The sequence below is a fragment of the Melozone crissalis genome, unplaced genomic scaffold (assembly GCF_028551555.1).
Source record: "Melozone crissalis strain CALT ecotype California unplaced genomic scaffold, PUWL_Pcris_2 ptg000006l_1, whole genome shotgun sequence".
In the NCBI taxonomy this organism is placed as follows: domain Eukaryota; kingdom Metazoa; phylum Chordata; class Aves; order Passeriformes; family Passerellidae; genus Melozone; species Melozone crissalis.
The window spans coordinates 53,903,171-53,924,579 of NW_026535784.1; the positions used below are offsets into that span (position 1 = coordinate 53,903,171).

General features: G+C 39.3%; 1 protein-coding gene across 2 annotated transcripts in view; it reads right to left on the reverse strand.

The window, feature by feature from the left end:
* Positions 1 to 21,409, reverse strand: part of WDFY3 (WD repeat and FYVE domain containing 3) — a 152,306-nt gene that overhangs the window by 117,863 nt on the left and 13,034 nt on the right. The window contains exon 2 of one of the 2 annotated variants that reach the window (XM_054296010.1): positions 2,177 to 2,271. The exons of the other annotated variant lie outside the window; for it this stretch is intronic. The gene's annotated coding sequence lies outside the window, so the exon portion shown is untranslated. The remainder of the gene's footprint in view (positions 1 to 2,176; positions 2,272 to 21,409) is intronic. 2 annotated transcript variants of the gene reach the window in all.

The window sequence follows — 21,409 nt, forward strand, 5'->3', positions numbered from 1 at the left end:
TAAGGAAGATCCCATTTAAAAATCCAAAACACTGTACATATTAGGCTGAAAAGAACATCCTTCAGAACCTTATACGCTTCTATTTGTAACACTTCTATTCCTTGCCTCCCTTATGCACTAATCTAATTCATCTGTCAAGGAAGCAAACTAATCCGTTTGACACAATTTTCTCCCTAGCAAATTTATGTTGGTTGGCTGTCTTCCCTTATCTCATTATCTCCTATGTGCTCATAAACTGCATCACAGTTTTTACTATTATCCATGTAGCTGCAGGTAAGTCATTCCACAGCTGGAGAGAAACTCAACATGGCCCCATGGAGAGCTCAACCAAATCAAATATAGCAGGCCTGGGTCTGAAAGGAACGTAACCTAAAACCCTAAAACCAAGCTGTTAAGTTCTGCCAGTTCTTGCATGTCCTCAGAACTGAAAGAACAGGATGCATGAAGTACCAAGGAAATATTTACTACATAAGTACCTGAATAGCAGATCAGGATTCTAACAAGACAGTCTTCACAGAGTCACAAAATAGTCTGCATTCAACAGGCACTTGAAACCAACTGCTTTTACTAAGTCAAGAGGGAGACTATCATGAGAGGAGATGAATCTTTCATCTTCTTTTATTCTCCATAAAGTAGTATACATGTCTCAAAAAAATCTAAACACAATAGGCTGAAGGGAGTTAAGTATTTTCTATTAAAGTAAAAAAAAGGCATATTTCTGTCAGACCCCCTCGTGGGCAGGTTTGTGGTTTTTGTTAATGAATAAAACATTGGAAACAAAAGCAGCAGCACAGAGCTAGAATGAAAGTACTGATGTTGGAGTGCAGGATTTCACATGGAAGCATGTGCTTTGGGGTTTCTGTCTTTCTCTATACTTTTGTTAAATTAGAAGTGATACCTCACACTTTCATATAAAACTCTCAGTTTTATATAAAGCAAGATAAAGATGGCGAGAATACATCAATGACTGCAGCTCTTGATAAGAAGTGGCAGCACTTGCAGTTGTTGAGCTCTTCATGCCTCAAAGAGTGATGCCAACTAACATTTTCTTGTCTTTTCCCACTGGGTCACTTCGTCACTTTCAGCATCTGTGACATGCTGCAGCCTTTTTTCCACTGGGTTGTTTTTGGTTTTGCTCCAAACAGGTCTGTATTTCAAAGGGTGTCCTAGCAAAGCTTGGACATTACTCTTCAGTAGCCACACCACACACACCTCTATGCTTGTAAAGTAAGCTAACAAAGATTAGAATCCTTTACAGATTCTAAAAAAACAGACAGATTAAACAGATTTTAACTCAACTGCTCCAATGGAAATTCACCTCTTTGCTTCAGCATTGCACTTCAACCAGCCTACCTCTTCCCTCTCCCCCTATTGCATCTAATTTTACTTGCTAAATTCATTTTTCATCAGCAAACCAAGCCTTACTGAATTTAACAGCTACACAAGCTTTTTTTTACTTCACTAGTTAAAAAGTAATACACTAGGTGACAAATCTACTTAATCATAGGCAACTTTCCAGAAAACATGGAAGTAAGCTAGACTGAAAGTTCTAGTTGCAAAAGGAAGCCTCTTGTAGACTGTAATATTTGTAGAAGGGCTATAGAGCTCTGGGGAAAAACATTCACAGCAAGCAGTCTATACAGTTTGTACAAACCCAAGTAAACCAGGATGTAACACTGAAATACAAGTCACTAGAGGCAGAAGCAGAGATAGCATTACCTCTGTGTGGATACAGAATGGACCCTTCCTAGCCTGTCAACTCTACTGAAGATCAGGAGTATTCTTCTCTCAAAGTAAAAATGAGAGATTTGAGAAATTCAAAGAAGAATCAGGCACTATAGACTCATGTATTATGATCATTCTTACTGGTTTTTTTTAACCTATTGATGAAAACCTCCAAGTTTAATGCAGCTTGTCTCTGAGCATGCATCACACCCACACAACTTTCTGTGACCACTCAGCAATGTATTTCCACAGCATCCCCACAAACAAACAGAATCCTAAATTTTGTTTGGGTAGAGCAATTTTAAGCTGACTGTATTCTGACAGTGCCTGAATTAACTCCCTTTCTGTGACAGGCAAATGAACTGCTTCACACAGAATTTATTGAAGGGTGTGCCAATTACAAATCAAAAGGCAATTTCCACAAAAGCTCTTCAACATTCACATCACTAACCTCTACAGCGTTCCTGGGATCAGAGCAAACAGCTTCAAGAGAACAGGGCCCATTCCTTTCCGAGGTTTCTCTTCAACACCAAAGCTGCTCTCTCACTAGGTAAAAGAGAAAAAGGTTAGAATATAAATGTGACAATGAAGTCACAGAGCTCTGCTCTTCTGAAATGAAAGAGGAGTCATTCCTATGACAACTGGACTTTCACAAACTAAGAAATCCTTTAAATAGCTCTAGGAAAAGGAACAGTAGCAAACTAGAAACTGACAACACAGCAGTATTTCTCTGATTAAATGACACTCACTGAGAGCATATGAAGTGCTAAAAGAGTTAATATAAAGCATAAGCCTAGTAATTAATGCACTGACAGCCCATGATCAGCAAGAGCATCCCTCTGAGGAAGCAAGTGACTTCCCACCATTACAGCACAGGAATAAGAACTAAGCTACATTGATATTAACCTAGCTGAGCAACTGTGAAGCTACTGAACACAGTTTTCCCTGGCCTCTCCCCTAGTTTGTCTGCCTCTTTATTTTCAGAGTTATAAAATATTCATCTTCGAACCTGCAAGCAGACACACACAAGCCAACAAGGGGCATCAAGTGTGAGCTCACTTCAGCACAACTCCAGGAATCCATCACAAGGTTCTCCAGCTAACCCAGACAGGTGATAGAGGCAGTAAACCCAGCAGTGGCAACTGTAGGACCTGGCAAATAACTAGGTGAAATGCTGCACCTTGGTTATAACCATGAATTGGCAGACCTCTGATTATCTTACCTCTGATTCCCAGTCAGTCCCATTTGGCACTTTTAGTACAGGGCTCCTACACTCCCAAGCACCACACAACACAGGCATACCTGAAGCAACTGGAAAAACTTCATAATACTACTTATATAATTTATTGTTTTAATATTTTGTACATTAAAAGAAACAGATAATATTTTGGAGGGGGGAAACTGACTTGGGTAAAAAAGCAGTACAGCATCAGACACCTTTGAAAGGCTTTGTAAGAGAGATGGCACTAATGTGAACATCTCGCTCACAGTGATGCTGCAGAGGTTAAAATTTTGTTATTATGTTGTTCTATGCTCTAAAATCTTTAGTAACTTGCTAGCAAGTTCAAGTGTTCAGCATAAACAACTAAAGGAGAATTTCTCTCTTAACTCCATCATCCATGACCGTGAAATTTTCTCCCTCCAGTTCTATCAGCTCATGGGGCAAAGTAAGGAACCATCAGCCACAACCAAATACCACCTGTGTACACAGCACTTAAAACTGTAGAAACTGGACCATGGAACTCAGAAATTCCAAAAGCAGGGAGAGCACTTTGAATTTATCTCTGCAGAAGCAAGTAAATATTTAAACTAAGATGATAAACAAATGGTCCTTTTGTCACAGGAACAGTTACTGGACAAACCTTAAAACAAATAAGGAACTGCCATTTCAGCTATCTTCATTTCACCCTATTAAGAACTTTATTATATAACCAAATGCCTCTCAGGTTCAAAATTATAATTTTTTGTTTTTAAATACAGACAGTGGAGGTTTCAGGCTCCAAATCAGAACAGACTGTGATTGCACTGAACTTAATTAACACTTACTGTATTTGCAAAGCTCAAATGACCAATTACACTACAAGTACACAAAACCCACAAGCTTCCTTGAGCAGAAATTAAAAGGTAGTATCATCATCTTTTCCAGCTAAAACTGTAAGAAAGGTCATGAGGAAGTACAACCTTGAAGACAGCTTGCAACCCTCTCTCATATGTGCTATTTACTTGGTCCTGAACCAAAAGTTTATCTATGGTTTATCTATACTCCCATAGTACATTTGGAATGCCTTGTCTCTAAGTCCTGATTCCCCTACATTTATCCTACTTCTATATTTTGTCAGGGTCACAACAGCTTGAGAAAGACTTTATCAAATGTATCTGCATAAAGTGAATTGTTTTGACTTGCAGTCTCAAAACCAATAAACACAGGGGAGCAAGAGGTCCTGTTTAAACATAGTTAACAAGAACTAAATGCCTTCTGTAGTGCCAAAAAATAAAGCATTCCTACCTTACTTCCATCAACCAATCTTCAGCATTACCTAAGCTTTAATTCTCCCTGTGGTCACCAGTTAGCAAAAGTGACTGCAAGACCAATAGCACACACAATCTACACTGCAGCAATGAGAAAAAGGAAGATGTTTTCAACCTTGAATATCCCAAAACACCAATATCCTCTAAAGAAATGTAACTAAACTAAGCAACAAAACAGGTTAGTTTTGAATCCACCAGTCAAGAGCAAAACTCTAGAAGCACCAAAAACACTTCAAATGACTCTAGTCTCTTAACATCCCCAGTCTAGCGGAGGCACAGGAGCCCTCAAGAAGAAATGGCAGCTACTCTGACAAAAACTGCTGCAATCTCTGAGAAAGGAGAACCAGTTCTGGTCAGTGTCAAGAGGGCAGCATAGCTTAGTCACCTTCCTGCCTTACTGAATCTCCAGTGTAAAGGAGAAATATCTCTGGGAAGTATACTGACTGGCATGTTCAACAAAACCTTTCCTGGACAAAAGGATTATGTTTTTCAGACAAGATTCAGATTTAGCTTTCCTAGATGATTTCACAGGGTATTCACTCTCTCTTCACCTGAACTAGATTCCTGACTTTGCACAGGGACAATGGATCTCCTGGCAACACACAGACAATATAGTACTCCATGGCTATGCTGCCTCCAGGCTTGCTTGTCCATCTCTGTCCACTAAAAAGGTGCAGAAAGGAATGTAAGTACGCGCTGAAGCTCTCCAGACAGGCAGCACCTTGCTCTCTGGCTAATGGCTTTCCCATTTGCAGATCACACACTACCCAGAAGCTGCTCAAACCCACAACAGAAAAGCAGCACAGCAAAGAACCAAACTGCCCCTTCCATAACCGGCGTCTGCTCCTGACCACTTCCAAAGCGTCTCAAGTGGCAATTACCTCATGAAAAAGTACACCATAAGTAACAAATACAACAGGGAGTTGTGGTGGCTCCACTTGCAGTGCAAAACAAACAGGGTGGAGATTTCTCCTCCCCAGAACGCTGCACGCACAGGTAGCGTCTGACTCAGCCCACGGCAGTGCAGATGAGATGTGCATCACCTCGTTTTCATGACCCACCACTGAACCCTGGCAGCAGCCTCATCTATTACTTTCCAGAAGTGTCATTCAGCACGTTTCCAAGTGTCATTCACCAAACAAGTCTCAGCCATCAAAAACAACCCCACCCGTGGCTTACATAAAGCTCCCTGCTGCACTGAAGGGCTTTCCTTCAGTTCAAAGAGTTGGAACATATAATTTGCAACTCTTTTCTCAAAACGTAATATTAGGGTGGTCAGCTTGAGCATGACCAATAAAAACCTAAGTGACACTTCACCACAGTTACCATCAATTTTAACAGACATCATCTTTTTCGGACAAGTAACTATCTACAGGCAGGTCTTTAAGAGTTTATTTAGGTAATCTGCATAATTACATACAGTAAAATATTATAAATTAAAATATTAAACATTAAAATTAAAAGTATTTTTCCATCATATGAATAAAAGCTTTTTGGCTTTTATTGGCTGAACACATATTTTACAACAAATGCACTCTGGAACTCTGGGGGTTTTTTTGTATAGACATGTTGAAATATTTCTTATCCAATCACACTTCTTCAGAACTGATGCAAAAAAGTTTAAATCAAGTTCTAATAATATGTATTTATGACTTGAATAACTTCTCTTAGCTGCCATTACACCTTTGTTCTTGTGAATTGAATAATTTGCTTGCTGTAACAAGCATTCCCAGACCTATATCCTACTAGGTATTCAACCAGGTGCTTTAGGTCTCTTTTTATTTTGCCCCAGTATCTCAGTACTCACTATTTCTAGAGCTTAACAAATCAAATAGAATTTGATTGCTACTCCCAACAGACATCATACAAAAAGTGCTAAATAACAAAACCTCAGCAATCACAAACCCCTTGGTTCCTGCAAAGAGGAAAACTGATCAAGTAACACCATTCAAATTTCCTTTTATGTACATCTTATTTCTGAAAAAGAAATACAAATGTTATGCAGACTCCCATCTTAGTTGCTTTCCCCTTATTTATTTTCCAAGTATTCCTCTGTGGATAAACTATGTTTATCAATTTTATGCACACCATACTGGTGCCATCATATTAATAAAAGAAAGCCCTACAGGAGCATAAGGTTTCTTCTGTGCCTACACACATCACAAGTATTCAACAGAAACCTATCCACACCAAATCAGCCATTTTCCTCTCTGCTTCCACATTTTGCAAAGTTACAAAACTCATTCACATGTTACATCAAAGGGGAGTCAAGGAAGACATTACATATAAACTGTTGTTGATAGGAATTACAGTAGCTGAGTGCTAGCATTTACTCCACCTTGGATAAAGAAAAAAACATCCTGCCTCTGACGGAAAGAAATCAAAGGGATCATAAACATTATGTGATACAAGTATATTTTCTGCATTTTCTAGCAGACATGCGTGCTCAGCATGCATTTTCAACCTCACTGGTTCACCTTCAGACACACTGCAAGGGATGTCCAAGCCTGCCTTCAGTCAGATGAGGTCAGAGGTCTGGACCACAGACCAGCAGGAGCCTGGATCTCAATTCACACTATGATGAGAAATAACTTTGGCAACAACATATTTCTGCTGTACATAAAATCTGAGAGAATAATCATAAATGTGGCCCTGTGTTGTAAAAGCACTCCCAGTTGTTTTAACAACAGGATTAGGATGGAAGAGCCAGATGTTTACCTGCAACAAAGACAAGACCTTAAAAGCCAACATAATGGTCAGACTCATTTGTAAAAAACAAACAAAAACCTCAAACAGGTAAAAAACTAGTTTCTATCTCCCTTGAAAACACTCTTCATTACTGTTTCTTATTCACTACTTCTACTAAAACAAACTCTAGTATTGCAAAACTGCATGCAGGAACAAGTAAAGAAAGGCACCACATCTGTTTCCAGTAAAGTTCACAACTCCAACACCTGGGTACTTTCTTCTCCTCACCAGCATTCCTGGATTCTTTTGCTTTTTGTTTATAAAGGCGACTCTCAGCACTCTTGTCATACTTCCAAATGAATGCAGGCTTCCTAGTGAAGACTCCATTACCTCCTCCTGCTCAGGGAGGATGAAGGAATGTATTAAGGCACACACTTCACTTTCTCAGAGATCAACTGCAGAAGTTCACGGTAGAAAACAGCAAAAATGGCACACTCAAGTCTACAGACACTTGTCAAAACACACTGCTTAAATTTTTTCAGACTATTATTCCATCCATCTTCAAATTAGAATATGGTTGAACATCTGTAACTCTGTGTTCTTGGTGTCCCTAAGACCCAGTGTAACACAGCTTGGAAACACTAGAAAGAGGATACCAGAAGTGAGCACAGAGGAAACACCACTGCAGCTTAAATGCAACTTTATGGAGGTGGAGGGAGAATATATAATCCCAACAACTAATCATGTTTAGACAGGTAAAAATGAATTGGGTGGAAAAAAATGAAGATGAAGATACCCCACTCTGTGCAACAACATGCCAAGTTCCAAGCCAATCTTCAAAATACCTTCACACTCAAGAGCTACGGGAAGTACCGTCACAAAAGGAGTTTTAACGACAGACTGTTACAGCCACCCTACTATATACAACTCTTAAATGTTGTTCCTCTTCACTGAAGTTGTCCAAGAGCCAAACACAAACAACAGAAACACTTGCTAGATTGCCTGGGCACCATGCACTTAAAAGTTCCTCCTTAATCTAAAAAAATCTGCCTTTCAGCCAGGTTTTTCCCAATACAGCAAAGCCTGAGAAGATGTAGATGCAAATGGCCAACCAGACACAATAAAAGGAGATATCACCCAAAAGAAATGGCTTGAGCTGCAGCTGCATTCACATCTCCCCCAGAAGCATCCTCTATACAGAAAGGCACAATGCAAAACAAGAACTTCAATAATCTGGCACTGGGTGCAATTTGCCAGTAAGGAAAATTTAACACCAACAGTTTAAACTTTTTTAAAGCAAGACAGTGAAAGTCAAGGAAATAAATCCAGTCTCATTTGTGGGCAAGCTCTGTTAGATAGCCCAAATCTCGCTTCAGTGTAACTGCAGTCATTTGGAAGTCAGGAGATCTGATTTCTATGCCACTGGAAAGAAAAAATGCTCCATAACCTGCATTTATGTTAAGTCAAAGAAAAAGTTAGTTTGAAAGAAGAACAAGAAAATTGTCATACACGCTTCATGTTACTTCACCTTTTAATTACTCTCTAATTAAATTTGCATGCTTTGATAATATCTACTATTATAAGCTGATGCTCCAAATGGAAATAAATGCTAATTCCCTCTGCAAATGAACCATCAAAACTACGTACATTTAAATAGATTAGAAAAATTTATTTCAAGTTGTCTTCAGAATGCTCTCACCTGCCGAACTCAATCCTCAATTTACAAAAGTCTGCCAAGGATCATTAATTCAGGCACCTATAAACTGTCTTCTGCTCTTAACAGCAAAGACAAGTGCTTCTTAGAAATAAATCACAATGTGTCAGTGCTAAACTCCAGATGCTCCCTACACAGACATGCTGAACTGACTTGTAGGTGACCTGTGACATAAAATTTCATTAATTATATTGCTTGATAAGAAGCATTGTCCTTACATAGAGGTTTTAAAACTAAGCAAGTGGGTCTTAACGTTATAGCACTATGATCTCTGTCACTGAAACACTGGATGTTGTTTGCATGTAAATACAGACTGATATAGAATGGAAGACTTCTGTGAAGCTCAGTGCAGTTCAACCTCTGCTCAGCACAGGGGCAGCTCAGATCAGCTGCTCATGTGAGCTCCGAGCATCTCTGAGAGTGGAAATCCCACGGCCCCTGAGAGAACCAACTGTGCTGTTTACCTTCATGGTATGAAGTTCTACCCTGCTTGTAACTGGCCTTGCGCTGCTTGTGTCCAATGCCTCCCATCTTATCCCTGTGCATCTCCAAGAAGACAGTCAAAATTTCTACAGTGGTCACCTCTTCTGAATTACAGATTAGTGACCTCAGAGATACTCTATAAGTAAGGACAGGGCCCTTAATCAGATCAGTCAGGTACACATTGATACAGTAAGAGTCTTTTTTATATAAGCTATTATTTTATTTATTAATTAATAAAATAAACCTAGATAAACACACATAACATTTTGCTTCATCCAATGGGAAATAAATACCAGAATAATAGAGAGGGCTTCTTTGTTTATTTCAGGAAGCTAATGCCTGGCTACTATTAGCTTTCCATAGGATGAGCAAAACCTTCTGGATATAGAGACAAATCCTGATTACCTAAACCACTGGTATCTAAAATTCTGAAATCCAAAAGTCAAATACCTGCCTGGAGGACAGGTGCTCCGGCATTTCTAAGAACAGATCAGTTACCTTGGTATTTGGAGGTTTGCAACACAATTCTAAATCTATGTTCAATTCTCTCACTGATGAGTGTATGGTTATTTGTTTCTTTTACAAAGAGAAGTGTATAAGTTGTTGCAAATAGTACACTCAAAAGTAAATAAAGATTTTTCCCTCTCAATTAGTGTCTACACGCTAGCTTGCTCAATAGAGCTACACTCACTGATGCTATATTGCATAATGTAATCAATATATCACTATGTTATCCCTGCCATTAATTCCAAGCTCATAAGCATTTTTATTTACTTTAATTAATCACAAAGTTACAACTTCCTAACAAGGACTGAAGGCTGACCTATATTAAAAGATGCTACTGGCAAACCAAAGAGGAAGTCAGGCTTTTCACAGCACTGCATGATGGGAGGACAAGGGACAACAGATATAAATGGATACAAAAGAGGTTCAGACCGCACATAAGAGAAGCTTTATTCCTCCACTGAGGACAGAGGCACCAGAACGGGGCCCAGAGAGGCTGTGCTGTCTCCAGACTTGGAGGCTTTCAATCCATGACAGGGTCCAGCCCAGTACAACCTGGTTCCATCTCAGAGCTGGTCCAGCTGTGAGCAGGAGGTTGGACTACAGCCCTGCCAAAGTTTCTCCCAGCTTGAGAGATCCTGAGAGGTTCTCTTCCCCACTGTCGTGTACAGAGCAAATTTTAATCCCAGTGTCCCATTCTAGTATTTAATGTGCAAAGTCAGCTGCCTTGCTGCCCTGCTTTCCCAAACCTCCCAACTGCATGGATTCTTTTCCCTCTGCAGCCTTCAGCTTCCTGCCTATCCTGACACTTCACAACAGGGAAGGTAACCCTTTACCAGTGGACATAATTTTCTCTCCAGGCATCTACCTGAAGGCCAGAAAACTAGTCACCACGTCTGGAGTACATGAAAAACAGCAGGAAAAATCAGAAAGCAGACAGACTATAGAACATGCTGGGCAGAGGACAGGTCCTCCCCAAGCATGCAGACCTCCTGAATAGCAAAGCCTTTTGTATTTAACTCACATCCAGCCCTACCAGTTCCAAGCAGGTTCCTCCAGAGCCCCACCAGTCACCCAGTCCAGCACACAAGTCCTATGACAAGTTTTTCTCCAGCTTCTGCAGTGTGGGGTAACATTTTGGCCTGTGCTAACAACTCCTCCTTAAAAAGGATCACAGAGAATCTTGGCATAACAACATTTTGGTGGTCCTGCCTGGAGTCAAGACTAGGGTACTACCCAAAAGTACCTGTCATGGTGAGCTGTGTTTGACAGCAGCACAACCACTTGCATGGTGCTGTACTTCAGGGAACATTTTAATGAAGGCAAGAGCTGTCTTGCATCAAGCTGATTCTTGCATGTGTGAATCCCCGCTTTTGTCCATGGAAAAATTGTCCCAGAGCTAATGGAGCCGTAGCTGTGCTTCCTGGAGAGCAGCTTTAGCCCACATGCACCTCCTCAACAGCATCCTCACCTCAAACACAGCACTGAGCCACTCACAGCATGCATAGCACTGGGCCAGAGTGTGCTGAAAGGAAAATTAGGGCAGCTGGCAGAGAGGAAGATGACTTCCAGGTAAGTGGCCAGCCAGGCTGCACACACTTCCCAGCAGTGCTCCTGCCCTCGGCTCAGCACACAGTTCTCAGGCTGTGGGCTGCACAGCTGCTGTCCAGGTATATCCAGGGATCCGAAGAAACAGATTTGCAGCAGAGCTTCCATTTCTGGGTTTCCAGGTAGCTATTTCTGTTCTACAAGAAGTCTCTTCTGGTCAGTGACCTTCGACTCCAAGCCTTGAAGGGAGTGTTAATTTAACAACAAGGAAACAAACGGTTTCCTTGTTGTTAAATTAAATGTTGCTGTTCTGAGAAGGTTTGTGGGTCATGTCACTTTCTGACAGAGAATTTTGCCAGCTCAGATTGAGCTAAGGCAGTAAGTAGCCTGTCCACCAAAAGAACAGATCAGTATGTATTTAAATGCTTATGAATAGCCTGAAGATTCTGTTCAACATTGCAACTGAACAAGTCAAAGTTGATGATATACAGGAATCCTAATAATAAAGATTTATTTATTCTATCACACACTCTGCCATCAATCTTAAGCTCCCAGATTCTGTTTCCAAGGCCCATGCACAGCTATAAAACGTTTTGTAGTCATTGTGGTGCTAGTCATATCACCACAATTTGCCAGCCTTCACCTCTCAGGAGACTGCTGCAGAACTCTCACATCTCACAGAAGAGACTTTTTACTCAGCTCCTTGAACTCCCACTAATAACCAGTTGTTTGTGCTCTGCAAGTTGCATGTTAGAAAAGGAACATTAGGACAACAATTTCCACAAATGCTAATTTTACTCCAGCATCTGATAGTAAATTAGATGATGCTTTATTCTAGTAACTGCATGGGAATAAAGAAATCCACTGAACTACAGCCACAATCCTGATAGAAGACATATTCTGAATAACATCCAAGATCATTTATGGTGTTCTTGGGAGAGCTTGTTCTGCAGATTGCCTGCAAAGGCCTCACATCTTTGGATTCTGCCTTCTTGGCAGCTGCCAGGGATCTCATTTTGAATCAAACTTCCCATCTTGCCCAGTTAATACAAATGTAGGAAATAAGTTTTTTTAAAATCCCAACAAAGATCAGCAGAATAAATTGATACTGAATATCCCAATAACTGCCTCAGTTTGCAATGTGAAATCAAAGAGTGTCCAAAGTAAAAAGCCACCCTCTTATTTAGCAACCCCCAAGTTAAACAGATATCTCCTCACAAATGAGGGTCGGACCTCCCTGTGCAGCCCATCACCAGCACTTAATAAATGAAGCTAATTGAGTTTTCTTTTTCCTTGAACTAAAGGGAAACTAAGGTACTGCAGAACAAGTCCTACAAGAAAAAAAGAAATGTCTAAATGGAGTCACTCTTAAAATCATCTGCAAAAATTATGACCACATACTTCTTTCTCTTTTTTGAGACAACAGCAGTCACTATGTGAAACATGCCAGTCTGTTTCTTAAAAGTGTCTCCCTTGACTATTCCTTCATTCCTCAACTCATCATTCCTTTTTCCTTTTTTTCTGAGATGTCAGATCCAGGAGAGATCACAGGCCAATAAAGATCTCAATACCCACTCCTCATCATTATTAACTTAAGTCACATTCAGATAAGTGAGTAATACTAATTTTTATTTTTATAAATACATTTTTATTCTCCAAGTTACAGTATAACTTGATGTATTGCCGAGCAGTCCTAAGAAGTTGAAAGTGTAAGAACACAGAGAATATATTTAATTTTTCTTTCTGCCATTCTACACAAAAAGCCTCCTGCCAAGACTTCACACATGATGTCTTTACATAAAAAGCCATGGGTAAATGTTCAGAGCAAAATCTGGAAAAACACATGGATGCAAACTTCAGATCCAGACAATTTTCAATGGCTAAATTTTAATACATACATACAAGAGGGAAAAAAAAGTTAAAGACACTGAATGACTTAAGGAAGTGTAACTTGCCAATATGAAATTACAATGTCTCTTCAATCATCCAGTAACCTCAATATTTGCATGATCTGCTTGACAAATCATGAAGAAATGTCGCAAGAGAAAATATCAACAGACCAGAGATTTAACTTTTTCCAGTTATCCAGCTCTCCCTCTTACACAAGCACAGAATCATATTTTCATTTGTAAATATTTCTAATAGATTTGTAGTTGCTGAGTTTGTGTATGCATGAAGTTTTTGTTTCCATATGGATTTTTGTCTTACTCTGTTTTGGGGGCAAGTGCTCTGGCTTGATTTCAGATTTTTTACTGAGGAAGGGAAAGGGGACAACATTTAGGAAGAGGACTTCAACAGCTACTTGATGACACATCTTGATCCTTCCTTGCTCTTAACACATTCTTACTCAGCTTGCTGCAAATATAAGTTGAAGAACTTATTCTTTCTCTGCCTGTGAGCCACCAACAGTATCATTCTTTTGCAATTTTCCCTCTATTACCTGCCTGGAGTATTTCCCAAATGAAGAAATCCTACTACTTATACGAAAAGCAATCCAAGTTGTCCACGATTATTTTTTCTATTGAAAAGTTAAGACTATTTTAAAAGTCTGTGCTAGAACTATCAAAGTCAACCAGAAAAGCAAGATTCTGGCTAAAATTGTGCATACTATAACCATGTGTACAAAAAAACCAATGTCCATAATGGAGAAAAAAAATAAAGAAACCCTCAAGCCAATAGTAAAGTTTCATTATCATTCCGCTACATGAGAAATAAGTGAAGAAGTTTAAAAAAGCTAAAAACCGGTGAAATATGAAAGCTACTTGTTAACGGCACTTCAACTGTTGTTTATTTGTGTATATCCCCTGGATATATTTGTGTATATATTGTTAACACTATTTAAACTGTTGTTTATGTGTGTATATCCCCTGGATATATTTTTCCGGGGAAAGGAAGTTACTCTGAAAAATATCATTAATGACACCAGGTAGTCTTAATTTGATGACTCTAGATTTCTACTCATTCTGTAAAGAAATGTCACATTTGGTTTGCTGTCCATGTCACTGAAAAACAAACCAAAGTTCATGTGATGTTATTTTGAAAGAATTGAGCTTTTCATGACATAATCAGAAATATTTAGGCTTGCCCTGGCAAAATGAGCATCACTGCTGAACAGTGCAGAGTGTCAAAATAAACACATTTAAAACTGAGATTTGATGAAACAGAGCTCAAGAAAGGTATCAGGAAACACCATATATACTTCTCTTGTATGAGACAACTCATTAAGCTTATTGATGTCATCATCTTCCTAGATAAGGGCTTCAGCTCTTTAGAAAAAGAAGCGTAACCAAGATAAGATACTAGATTTTAATGCTTTTCCAAGTCCAAACAAAATTGTTTTTCATATTGCAGGAGATGTCAGGAGATGTCAAGCTGGAGTTAGTTTCTCTACAGAGACCAATTCAGGCAATAATATTCTGCTGTATTTGCAGTGAAAAGTTACCATCTCAGTTCTCTTCTCAATCTAGGTTTGAAGTGCAAACAGTCTTTAAATACTGTGATCAAGCACCACTCTTGATCAAAATTCTTCTCATGTCTCTCCTTACTAGGTAACACAATTGAGATTTGCCTCTTGTAACAATAAAGGTACAATGGACAGATTAGTCTGAAATCTCTTTTAGGAGAATTACCATTTCATGAATATGTCCTTAGTACTTAATTATAAAATCTAAACAGTGCTTAATAGGAAAGAGAACAGACTAAAAACAAAATTCTTCAAGAAAATTACTGAACTTGAGCTGCTGTTCATTTCCAGTGTGCTCCTAATACCATTGTAAATTGGTGCCAACCTTCACCTGCAATTCAATAGAAACATGTGTAAAATTATCATTTCTGATTGCCTTCAACAGAATAGAAACTCTCCAGTAACCAAACTCAAAAATGCATTAAGAGGAGATTTAGGTAATGGCAACAAGGAAAAGAAACCACCAGATTTAAAAACAAACAAAAAAACTTCTCCAAAGTAGGGAAGATTTTCTCCTAAATTGTTCAATTCCTAAGATTTCTAACTCAACTGCTGACTAGTTTTCAAAACCAATAGTAAGAAAAAACAAGTCTAAGTTATCAGTCTACACCAGACCTTGTCATCTAGTCACACACTAATTAATGCACATGTTCACTGAAACAGCCGAAGAGTCATTAAATGTTTCTAAGGGATCATATCACTTAAACCCTTGATGAATCAGTTGAAAAACTACATATATAAAGCAGAGACATGGAGGCAAACAATAAATACCCCAGGAACACACACAGCTATTAGGACCACAGAATATTTCACTAAGGTGTGAAAAGCAATTTCAAAATTCCCAATTAAAGTTTTCTGCCTTACAAAAACACTGCTTTTGTGAATTCTGCATTCAACCAGGGCATTGGCACCACCATGTTGATAAAGAATTCGACATAATATCAAGCTTTTTTCCCAGAAAAATCTTTACAACTCTTCCCTTCTCATCATTACTTTCTGGGTGTCTCCAGTACCAGGTGCTCTGATAAAGTACAACATTCTCATATTCACAGTGCCAGAACTGCAAGGCTGAGGGAAGAACTCTAGCAGAACCTTCACTAACAATGGAAATAATCAAGTTAAGCCCGTGACAAATGTGGCTACAACATACATTCTCTTCCAAGCCAGAACTCAGTGTCTCTGTCATGAGAAACTGGAGGGGAGAGGTCTAAGTTGACAAGACTGAAGCAAACACACTATATATCCAGTCTTTTGGTTGCAAAAGAGAATGAATATCTTCTGTGTGCCTGGTCTGTTGAAAACAGACAGGGACAGACTGCCACTGAAGGAAAAGAAATTCCAACACAAAGAGCCCAGAAGAAAGGACCCCAATTTTCTACAAATGACAGCACCTTCTCACCTCTCCAATACCCGATCTACAGTACAGACACTGTGAGCAAGAAAACAATCTTTGCACTCCCTATGACATCTTTAGCATAAGACTTATAAACTAAATAAGCCCCTTAAACCCTTGCCCCAATTTATTTCCTGATATAGGACACTAAGCACTAGAGCCTATTTATGACTGATGCAGATCACACTTGACATGGCAACAAGCAGTGCAGCCAACAGTGTGGTATCACAGACCAACTATTATTTCTTTCTGCTGGGACTCGTGGATGGTATACTCAGGGAATAGCACTGCAGTCTACCAGTCTACCATCTCTTCTCCCATCCCTAAATGTTTTATCAAGGATCAAAAACAACCTGCCTTGGTCACTTAGGCTCACAGGAAGCCATGAAACATGAAATGGAAATGACATGACATAAAACTGAGAACTGAAAATGGAGTGAGAATAGGGCAAACATTTTTACAATATATTAACAGCCTTTATTATACTGCAGTGAGATCACTTGGCTGTAAAAGTATGAGATTTACAGCTACCTCATCTTATATACAGGAGTACTACATTTTATTTGGTGATCCCAGGGCAGGACTAGGGGGAAAAATTATAATTTCTCACAGGCCCACCCTTTGAAGGAAGAGGAAAAAAACCAAGGAACTAAACAAACAGCAGTTATTTACATGTTCTTAAAATCATGAGAATATGAACTTGGAACTTTTGACCTGAAACCCAACAAAGGCCATCTGCAATATTTCATTTAGATCCAAGCAACTGTCTTTTCTTATGTACCCATAAAGTAGCAAGTTATTTTATTTCCCTAGACATTTTAGATTTCCCATGATGTACATAGGCAGTTTGATTTTGCAGCATAGTGAATTGAAGAATGAACCCAAACAAAGCACTGTCTCACTGGCACTGGAAAAATAAGGAAACAGCAGCATGGGGGGAAAAAAAAAAAACTAAACTTGCTCACAAACAAATCAGGGTGGGGGCAGGGGGGAAGAAAGAAAAGGAAAAAGCAGCAGCCAGAACACAAGCAGCTGGTGCTCAGGGACTAGGAAGGACTTTGGCTCCACAATAACAGGATCAGTTGCATAATTGCTGCTGCCTGAGAAGTTATACAATGTCTGCCCTTCTCACTGTTAAGAAAACAAAAAAACAAATAAGCAACAAGAGTCTTTTTGGGGCACAGAAGCTAATAAATGAAATACCACATGTAAAGTCCTGCCAAAGAGGAGCTCTGTAGTTTCAAACACTACTTTTTAGCTTACTGAAACATGAAACATCAAATTGTATGTTGACCCTTGCTAAAAACATCTATTTCTCCTAAAAACAACATGTCCTAAAGCCAGTGTCAAGCCACAAGAATTTCCCACCTGACTTTTCCAGTCTGCTCTCAGAAGACATGTTTGCATGGGAGAAAGCTGTCCCTAAGGCCAAGCTGAATTATATGTGACCTCTCTTCCTGCTGGAAAACTTTATGAATTCTCTGGCTATTGTGGCATTTGAACCAAAGTAATAAACTACAAAAATATCCCAAGCACTAACACGATTCTAATTGTCTAACCAGATATTCTGCAGATACTTACAGGAGAACCACTGTAACATTTATAAGAGAAATGAAGACAAATGAGCTTATGAGGAATGACATCACTGAAGAATGAGCAGGAAAGAGGTTTTCCTGAGTGGTCATGTATTGTGCAGACCTGACACTGAGGCATTGCATGGAGAGTGAAAGTGAAGTCTGATTCAAGAGTGAAAGACCACAAAGATACTGTATGCTAATTAAGAGGCAGTTGAACTTGAGTTTGCCAGCACTGAATACATAAAGGTAATTTTAGCCTAATTACAGCTCTCTCATTAAGGACTTGGGCCAAAAGAACAAAAGCTCTATCTCCTCATCTAAAATTTGCATTTCCCTGTGATTACCTCTCTTCTGCTCCAAGTCTTGTCCATTTGGTTCTTACCTCTGGGTCAGAAGTTTTGCATCTTTTCACCACGATTTGGGCTCACAGCCCAAAGCCACTGCATTGCAGGACCAGCAAAGACATGATGCAGCAATATTCCTGAATTTCTCTGGATGTGGAAGTACATGTCATTGCTGCCAATCTCTGAAAGCCATCCAGATAAAATTCAGAGGCCCATGGCATTTCAGAAAAAAATTTTAAGAACCCACAATGACACTAAGATGGCCATCCTGACACTTTATATCCCATTGCTATTTTCCAGCTAGCATCTAGAACACTGCACAAGTCACTGATTGTGCAAAACAGAACAAACATGTATTCTGCTACTCACCCCTAAAACTCCACGTTACCTCCTGTGCTCAGCACACACCACTTCCAGAAACAATTGCAGGAATTAGCAGAGAAGTGGAAATACCAGGATCTGTATTGCAGTGGAAGTACAGGCCAATTTCAGAAAGAAGGGAGACACCTAACCTGTATTCCTCTTGCCTCCACTCCAGCCTGTCAGCTCCTGGATAAGCAAACAGAATAAGCATGGCAGCATCCCTAGTGGAGGGAAAGGAGCCTGCTAACCTGAAAGCCTGCACAAAGGAATATGCTGGCCATGCACTGATTCTGTATATACAACTTATTGAGGGACCAGCAGCTGCAGCAAGGCACACTGCTCTCAGCCTAAACTCACGAGTGCTGAACTTGCCTCAGGAAAATGCAGCAGCTGCTGTTCTGTCTCACCAGACTCACTACACTCAGCAGATTGTCTTGACCAGTTACAACTGCAGACCCAGTGGCCAGGTCGCAGCCACATTCCATTAGCAACCACCTTAACAGGAGAGCAGCACATTCCAACTCCATCTTCCTTTTTTTTTTTCATATCAGGGATTGCTGCAGATGGCAATAATTCAATCCCTAAAGCCCCTTACTGTGAATATGCTACAAAGCAGGATAGCTTTATCCATAATGTCTCAGTTCTGAATTAAGTAAGCCACTTACCTCTCCTAATGCTTCTGTAACAATTCAGAATTTTGATTAATGACCTGCTCTGCAACAAGTGCCCCTTACACCAACTTCATCAGCAGTCCACTCACTCCCCTCTTGACTCTGGCAAATGCTTTGAACAATTCTCATGTTTAGGACTCAGGGGAGCCATTTTACCTACTCAAAAAGTAAAGCAACACCAGGCAACTCTCAAGACACTACTCTACACTAATCCAAGTGCAAGTGCAACAGCTATTGTGGATAAAGAGCACGATGCCCTTCCTTGTGGAAAAGAAAGGAAGATCCAAAAATCCCATCCACTCTCCCATTCTTTTTGGACTTGGTGCTTAAGAAGGAGCAGAAGGAGAAAAACCACAGACATGAAATGCTCCAAGAGTCCAATAAGAAAAATCTGGCACTGTAAAAAATTTACTTATAAGACACATAGTAAAAATGCTAAAAGCTAAGTAAACAGTAAATCTCACAGCTAAGCTTCCAAAGCTCCTCACTCTGCTACTCACTTTCATTAGAAATGGTTTATATAAAAACTCACACATCAAACAGAGAATTGACTCAAAAGACGCTTATTAGGTGGCTAGGGTTGCTCTAGTGTTGATAATTTCTGATTGAACAGCTCTCTGAAAGTATGATCTTCAAACCAACACCTAAGGTAATGGGAATTAAGTACCTGCAAAAGACAATTATTTCCTCCCAAGGCTGCAGGGGCATTCCACATCTATCTTGATTTTGGACAGCTGGGTTCGCACCCTTGCAAGAGGTGAATTCTGCCCTCTGTGCAGCTCAGCTGATGAGCAGTTTCTCCTAACTTAATCATTCACCATCCACTATCAGATACTTCAAGTCTATAATGATCTCTTTTCCAATAAAGAATGGACACACAACTAACTCAGACTCACTGCAGAAGCCCTCCTAAGACTCCAGGCTTTTTACATCCTGGTAATTTGTCTTCAGGCTTTGCAAATGTAATTGAGACTCATTCTAGGTCCTGAAAAATTTTCCCCATTACATCTATCTCTTTCCTCAAAGAGAGAAAAGAGCAAACTAGAAAGAAAGAGGAAAAAAAACCCAAAAAGGCAATTATCAGTGACTTGAAAAAAATTGACAAAATTGAGCAGGCAAGTTCTGGACGCAGGAAGAAAAAAAGGAGATGCATCCAGAAGGCATGAAGGAGATGGAAAACAGAAGATGGACTACAATTCTGTGGACACACAAGTCCTGAAAACCTATTTACTTAAACCATGAGAACCTCAAATGCAGATGTTCAAATCTGGTTATTCCTGCTTTACAACCCTAAAGCTTAGTTTTGGAGGAGGTCACAAAATGAAGGCAACAACAGCATAAAATAATGAAAATAACTGTCATTTGTTTTTCTCTTTAAATCATTAAAAGGCTTTTCCCTGCTTTGTCAGTAGCATAATCTAGGAAATCCCAAAGCTTACTGTGTTTTGGCCTAAAAAAAATGCAATGAAGAATATATTACTTCCTGAACCTGTCAAGTCTCAACAACTCTCCTGCCCAGCAAAAGAAAAAAATCACAAAACATCATCCTTACACCATCCTAGTCAACAAGAAATGAACATGAAACAAAATTAGGATTTAGGATGTACATATCTTGCATAAAACTGAAGTTAACTCACTGATCACCAATCCTATGGACAAAAGGAAGCCACTGCAGATTCTATTAATCAGAAACAATTATGCTAATCCCAAATTACCTGTGCATGTATATGCTGAAGCAAAAATAACTACAAACGATTTATCTAAAAAAAGCAATATTATTTAGAACATCAATGATATCCTGGATTTAGGTGAACTGAACTTACTAGAAGCTATTAAGAAGGGGGAAAAAATCAATTTAGACTTCACTTTATTCTCCCTTTGATTTTTAATGATAATCAGGTCTCCATATTAAAAAAAAAAAAAAAAAAAAAGGTGGAGGAGCAAATTTTGAGAAGGGTCCAAGTACATAAGGCCCATGCTGCTATCTGTGGTTTCTTCCCTGCTCTGATGCATTTTCAGCAGGACACTGGAGGAATTCTCTGTAGCAATCTTTTTCCAAGCAATATTTTGGCATGATTCCAAAGCACTTGTTTTAAAACAGAAGCCCAGCAGTCTGGATCAGCAACAGACCTGCAGAAAGTCCATAAAGCATAATTTTCTTTCAAGGGCAGATCAGGATAGTCATTCAATAGAGATTATGCTGCACAAAAAAAGATCCCAAAAAAACTCTCAAACCAGCAGAATGGATAAATGAATGCCCTGACAAACCAGCACAGACACACACACAAGTCTGCTTGCTCTCATAAGCAGCATTTTTTGCAAGAGCAAAATATTAAAAGACAAACAAACCAAACTCACTGAGCCAGGAAGGGGAATTAATGCATTTTTTTCATTTAAAGCATTTAAA